An 8,014-nucleotide genomic window follows, 5' to 3' on the forward strand; every position below is an offset into this window, starting at 1 on the left:
CTCATAACCACTAACACATATACCATAACCAAACATCCTTTGGCACCACTTTACTCATAATCATTACCCACATATCTCATAACCACTAACACATATAGCATAACCAAACACCTTTTGACACCACTTTACTCATAACTATTACCCACATATCTCATAACCACTCATAACCATTACCCACATATCTCATAACCACTAACACATATAGCATAACCAAACACCTTTTGACACTACTTTGCTCATAACTATTACCCACATATCTCATAACCACTAACACGTACAGCATAACCAAATACCCTTTGACACCACTTTGCTCGTAACCATTAGCCACATATCTCATAACCACTAACACATATAGCATAACCAAACACCATTTGACACCACTTTGCTCATAACCATTACCCACATATCTCATAACCACTAACACATATAGCATAACCAAACATCCTTTGACACCACTTTACTCATAACCATTACCCACATATCTCATAACCAACATCACATATATCATAACTACTAATCACATATCTCATAACCAAACACCTTTTGACTTATAACTATACCACTCTGCTCATAACCAAAATCACATATCTCGTAATCACTAATCATATATCTCATTACCTTTACCCACATATATTATAACCACATCTCATAACTAGCACCCTTTGTTTCATAATCAATATCACATATATCATAACTACTAATCATATATCTCAGAACCACTACCCACATATAGGGGTATAAATTTAGCCCATGAGCTCGCGGCACACCCCAAGTCCGCTCGTGCCCTGGGTAGGCCTAACTAGGCTTGAGTCTAAACCCAACCTAAGACCCTGAGCTATGTGTTCTAGAGCCCGACCCGACCCTGGTGTGTTATGGAGTGTGACCCATCCTGTGAGATCGCCCCGAAATTTTCTTTCCCATCTAGCTCGACCTGACCCCAATGGCTCCTTGCCCCCATTGTCAGTGCAATGGTCAAAAATTTAAATCAAAACAATTTGAAAGAGTCATATAACCGTTAATTCCACCAGCAATCAATTTTATTTTATTTTTATTTTTATATATATAAATTAACTCCTCCCTCCCAAGTCCTATAAATACCACCCCTCTCACATAATGTCAAAGATGGTGTTGTCTCTCAAACTCTCATTCTCTCTAAACTTTCATACATATACAAATCTTTGGCCGTAGTTATGATTTTATCAATTTGTACATTATCTTATAGAACTGTTGAAAATGAATATTACGATTTTGTTGTACTGTTTTGCTATCTCAGCTCTCTTCATCTATCAAACATCTCTCTCATTCCTTACTGTCACTGTAGATATCTCCGATGTTCCTTATCGGAAACAACACCATCTTTGACATTATTTTCACAGACGACAAGTCCGTTCAGTCTCTCTTACTCATATTCCCTTTCCTTTCGCTCTATTGGTTAATTTTTTCTAACTCTCATTTTCTGTTCCATGGCTATAAGTCGTGGATTAAATTATTTGATTATTGTTATTACATTCTGTGTTTATCTGCATCATTAGAGATCCCGATTGGTGATTAAATTATTTAAAAAATTTAGATGTTTTTGTTACACCAATAAGTGGATAGTTACATAATTTTTGGTTAATGTTATGAAATTTTGGAAATTAGTTACGACATTTGTGATTTTCTAGAATTTTAAACAATTTCGTTACGCCAATTAGTGATGCAGTTATGTATTTTCTATTTTATATCACAAAACTTTGTGACTTGATTACAATATTATGATCTGTTTGGTAACTATTCCGTTTTTAGTTTTCAGTTTATATTTATAAAAATTTTAAAAGCTGTAAAAGGCCTGTCACCTTTCTTTATCCTTTTCATTGCTGTAAAAGGCCAAGACCCTAGATTGAGAAGGGTGTACCAACTGAACTCTTCAAGATGAAAAAAATAAAATTCTCGAATCATAGAACATCGATGATAAAAGTAAACAAGAGGTCGACAATAACAAGGCATGCTGCCAATTAGTTCCAATTGATGTTTTGGTGGCAAATGCTACTGTGCAAAGAATTGTCAGAGCTAAAATGATGGTTTGGCCATTTTCAAGAGAATATTTTATGGGAAAAGACGATTGAATAATGGCATTCAATTTTCTATATGCACTTGCTGTTGCACATTTGCTTCGAAAATGAGCGAAAACACTAAACAAAATGGCTTCATAGCCTTTGCTAGAAATTTATACAAAACAAATATCCATCAAAATACTAACAGATTTAAGTCCATACAACAAAACAAATATCCATCAACCATCGTTTAAGAGTATTTATACAAAATACTAACAAATTTAAGTCCTCAAATTTTTTTTTTAAAAAAAATCTTAGTTTAGCTCCAATATCACCTGCTCGATCATAGCAACTATTACCCATAGCAACACCTGCAAAAACAAATTAAATTGTCGTTAAGGTTGGTTCACTTGAAATTTATGATTCAAATCATAACAAATTGAATTTTGATATATTGGTCATTACACACTCTTTTGTCATTTTGTTTTCGTAAATTATTTATTTTCATAATCAAGTTGTAAACATCATAATTAGTTATGACATCAAAATGTTCTAGCTAAAATCTATCTTGGCATATCAAGAAATTAGAATTAAGCAGCCGCATAAAATTTGCAAAGCAAATGTAAGCAAAATGAACATAATTTCAACTGAAAAGATGCCATAAAAGTAATCACCTAGAGACGTATCCGCATCAATGAACGTTGAATTTTGGACGACTTGTGCATCGCAACTACGCAAGTCATTAACATCCTTGCTCAACTGCACTGGAGACGTATCCACATTAGTGACAAAAAGTCGTCTCTTCATAGGGTAGGTCTTACATGGCCTAATATTATTCCTGGGACGCTTCGGTGTAAAAGGGGTGAGAGTACCAATTGGATCATAATCATCCTATTCCTCAAACAAATTGCTACCCACTTGTCCCGTTTTATGATCGTTTTGGGGGCAAGTTCTCCTTGTGTGGCCGACGACCCTACATTGTCAACTAAATCACCAATCATTAAAGAGAACAAAAATGTCAACACTACCTCACAATAACAAAATTAAGACACAAAGCACAATATAATGTATACCTGCAACACTGGCATCGCCTTGGCTTTCGAGGTTTAGCCATGTAGGATCCCCCAGTATTCCCCTTCGTGTTCACTACTTTTGAGTCCCCAACCCCAAATGGCGGCAGTGAACTTTTTCCTTCATCAACATTAGTTCCCTTGGCCATGCAAAGCTGCTTCATCCGACATGTCATAGTGAAAAATGCATTCCTAGCCTCTTCAAATCCTTCAGATGTTTGTGAGGCATAGTAACACATTTCAGTAAAAGAAGAGCAAAGTACCCCAAAACGCGTCTCCTGTGTGAGAGTGCTAGAGAATTGGGCTTGGCAATGTTGTTCACCAACCTTTCTTGTTTGCTTTGTCCAACGATGCATCACACAACTTGGGAGAATTTCAGTCATGTGTTCGCATTTCATCACAGAAATCATGTGGCTGCAAGGAAGTCCAAAGAACTCAAACTTTTTGCAACTACATTTCATTATGCTAGTTGCGGGATGGTATGACACTTCTCATGTGGAACCAAATTCAGTGTACTTTGAAAATTTGTATATGCGATGATCGAACTCCTCTTTCCTTCCATCAAAAATCAACAATGCTTCCTCAATTTTTTCATTACGGAACATTAAGAACAAACATCTGGTAAAGATGGCTGCTGCATGTTTCTCTAGAGGCTGAAGTGTTGTGGTAAGACAAGGATCACTGTTGTCAGTTTTTGCCTCGGCATCCGCTTCTTTGTTCCGTAATCGATAAAGGGCCATGTCAAAACATCTAACAAATTCGAATAGTTTCAGTTTTCATTTGAGGCACTCATTGAAAAAAGCATGCATACCCTCACAACGCTGACTGCTCTTCATTCCAGCAAAAAAATGACCACGCAAATATGACTGAGCCCACATGCCTTTGTTGTTGTAGGTGTCTGATACCCACTTGTTATTTTGAAGGCCATATTTTCTGACCATCTTACTCCAAGCTTCCTCAAATACAACCTCATTCGCATCAAGATCCATGAGATGCTTGAAATGTCCTTCAAATCCATCGACTCGAACATTTCGCTTGGCATTTCTGTGCATATGCCAATTACATAGACGATGCTTGGCATTTGGAAAGACTTTTTGTATTGCCTCACGCATGGCCATATCCCCATCTATCAACACTGACACCGGTCTTTTGTTATCCATGGTTTCTAACAACTTCTGCAAAACCCATGTGTATGTTGCAATTGTCTCATTAACAAGCAAGTTGCATGCAAATATGGTGGTTTCAAAATGGTTATTGACGCCGACGAAAATAACAAAAGGTTTGTTATATGCATTCGTTTTATAAGTCGTATCAAAGACCAACACGTCACCAAATGCAGCATAGTCTAGGCGAGACCTTGAATCTGCCCAAAACAATTTGCCAAGCCGGTTCTCTTGATCCTTGTCATACTTGTAAAAGAAGTAAGGGTTAGCATCAGCTTTTGCACATAAGTAAGCCAAAGCACACTCCGCGTCACCATCCTTCATTTCTATTTTGCGCTCGGCTTGAATATAATTGTGCAAATCCTTGTGAATAAAGCCCACATTCGCAAAAGACCCAGATTGTTGATTACGCGTGTGTCCGTGTTATTTGGTGTTGTATTATGTTTTTGGAATAGGTGTTGGTCACCTGCCACAACCCGTGTGTTAGAGGTTTGGAGTATGGCTCGCCACGTGGCATGCTCAGGGTGTTTGTTGGGTGCCACAACATTGGTAAGTACACTAAGGCTTATTGTACTTTTTGCATTGAACTGAAACAACCCATTTAAAATGAATGACCCCAATGTGGCACCACACACACTGATTTAAACACATGAACCCAATAAAAACATTGAATACGAATGTGCCCAACACAGACAAATGACCTCGGTGTGGCACACCATACAATTGAACTGACATATGTACGCAACATAGCTATCCTAACACGCAATCACCAAAAACAAACCATGTCTTCAGAATTCCAAGAATGTCGACAGCGGAATTCCGATTCTCCGTCAGTCCGGCACACAAAGCACCTCCCACACACCCCGTCACAACAATCACAAAACCTTAATGTAATGGAGGAAACATCTTCTACTACAATTTTTGACTTGCCAAATATGCACAACTAATCCCACCAAAAACATCCTAATAGAAAGGAAGGGTATAATTGACCACTAAATGTTACCAAATAAGAGAAATAGGATCAAACGGGAAGATATTTCCCCACTAATAGGACTAAGGAAAATGACTTAGACCCCCAGCTGGGGGTGCTGGGGGTCGTCCCTGATTGGTGCAAAAATAGTTTTTTTTTTTTGGATTTCAGCCAACCACACGCTGCCACGTCATTGGGGGTGCCACTGGGGGTCACCCCCACTGGGGGTCGGAAGCAATGCCCATAGGACTAATTAGAACAATAGATGCAACGTTGGGACCAATTGGTGCAACTGTCTGTTGGATGGGATTTATCGATAAATATTCCAAAAATTTAATTGAAAAAAATATCCCAACAGTTCTATAACATATGTACAAATTGATAAAATCATAACTACGGCCAAAGGTTTGTATATGTATGACATATTAATGCGAAAGGGCCAGAGTTTTGAGATAAATGTATTTACTAGATAAAGAAATGTCACCAAAATGAATAGTGTTGAAATAGACAAAGAAAATAGTGACGAGTTCAAGGATCTATTGCAGAGACACAAGAGTATAGAGAAGAAGAATCCAGTGAGGAAGAACTATCAACGATGGTCGTTCGATGATTCAGCGAAATAGAGAAGTCTGATTAAGAAATAGAGAGAGCTCAGGCACAACTAGGACAAATCAAGAGAAAGAAAATTGAGTGGAGAAAAAAATGAAGAAAAGTTGGGGAAAAAATTTAGGAGAAAAATTATTTAGTGCAACAAAATAAAATCACGTCATAGATAATTTTTATCAGCATATTTTTTATTAAAATTTAGTTAAATTATATATATATATATATGTGTGTGTGTGTCTATAAGTGTATATAGATATTTTAAAAAGTATATCGTTTGTATATTATTATTTCTATTATCTTTAATGAAGATACCATGACTAAAAATAAATCTAAAATAGAGATAAGTGATCAATTGCAATTGTCACTTAGGGATGACACTTCAAAATTAATTGAGAGAGTTGAGAGTTTAGAGAGAATGAGAGTTTGAGAGACAGATTTGTTTATGAGAAATAAAATGTGAGAGGGGTGGTATTTATAGGACTTGGGAGGGAAGAGTTAATTTATATATATATATATATATATATATATAAAATAAAATAAAAATTGATTGTTGGTGGAATTAACGGTTATATGATTCTTTCAAATTTTTTTGATTTAAATTTTTTACCATTGCACTTATAAAGGGGGTAGGGAACCATTGGGGTCGGGTCGATCCAGATGGGGAAGAAAATTTCGGGACGAGCTCACGAGATGGGTCACACTCCATAACACACCAGGGTCGGGCCGAGCTCTAGAACACATATCTTAGGTTGGGTTTAGCCTCGAGCCTAGTTGGGCCTACCTAGGACACGAGTAGACTTGGGGTGTGCCGCGAGCTCGTGGGCCAAATTTACACCCCTATATAGGGGTAGTGGTTATGAGATATATGATTAGTGGTTATGATATATGTGATATTGATTATGAAACAAAGGGTGCTGGTTATGAGATGTGGTTATAACATATGTGGGTAAAGGTAATGAGATATATGATTAGTGATTATAAGATATGCGATTTTGGTTATGAGCAGAATGGTATAGTTACAAGTCAAAGGGTGTTTGGTTATGCGATATGTGATTAGTAGTTATGATATATGTGATGTTGATTATGAGATATGTGGGTAATGGTTATGAGTAAAGTGGTGTCAAAGAGTGTTTGGTTATGCTATATGTGTTAGTGGTTATGAGATATGTGGGTAATGGTTATAAGCAAAGTGGTGTCAAAAGGTGTTTGATTATGCTATATGTGTTATTGGTTATGAAATATGTGGGTAATGGTTATGAGCAAAGTGGTGTCAAAGGATATTTGGTTATGCTATATGTGTTAGTGGTTATGAGATATGTTGGTATATGTGTTAGTGGTTATGAGATATGTGGGTAATTGTTATGAGCAAAGTGATGTCAAAGGGTGTTTAGTTATGCTATATGTGTTAGTGGTTATGAGATATGTGGGTAATGATTATGAGCAAAGTGGTGTCAAAGGATGAGGTTATGCTATATGTATTAATGGTTATGAGTTATAAGATATTGGTTATGTAACTAGTGGTTATGAGATATGTGATGTTGGTTATTAGATATGTAACTAGTAGTTATGAGATATGTGATGTTGGTTATGATCAAAGTGGTGTGGTTATGAGTAAAAAGGTGTTAATTATAAGATACGTGATTAGTGGTTATGAGATATGTGATATTGGTTATGATAAAAAGGTATTGGCTATGAAATATGTGACTAGTGGTTATGAGATATGTGATGTTAGTTATGAGTCAAAGGAACTAGTTATGAGATGTGGTTATGATTTATGTGGGTAGTAGTTATGAGATATGTGATCAATGGTTATGCGATGTGTGATATTTGTTATGTTTAAAGTGGTGTTGATTATGAGATATGTGATTATGATTATGAAATATGTGATATTAGTTATGAACAAAATGGTGTTGGTTATGAGATGTGGTTATAACTAAGTTATGATCAATTTGATTATAGTTATGAAAAAATATGATTTTAACTCATAATTATAAAAAGTGACCTGTTTAGCAGGTCACTTTTAATGATGTGGCTCAATCCTAGCCCCGTACATTTTTTAAACAAAATGTACTATAGACTTTCCCAATTTGACAATAGTTGTGCTAATGGTGATGGTGGCGATATAGGTAGTAGAGGTGATCTAACATTTATAGAGACCTAAGGTAAAATTTA

General features: G+C 36.3%; 1 pseudogene; it reads right to left on the reverse strand.

The window, feature by feature from the left end:
• Nucleotides 1-3,879: 3,879 nt before the first annotated feature.
• Nucleotides 3,880-4,590, reverse strand: LOC145819404 (protein FAR1-RELATED SEQUENCE 5 pseudogene; annotated as a pseudogene).
• Between the last annotated feature and the right edge of the window lie 3,424 nt (nucleotides 4,591-8,014).

The sequence above is a fragment of the Camellia sinensis genome, chromosome 2 (genome assembly GCF_055761805.1).
Source record: "Camellia sinensis isolate YWXY chromosome 2, ASM5576180v1, whole genome shotgun sequence".
Classification (NCBI taxonomy): domain Eukaryota; kingdom Viridiplantae; phylum Streptophyta; class Magnoliopsida; order Ericales; family Theaceae; genus Camellia; species Camellia sinensis.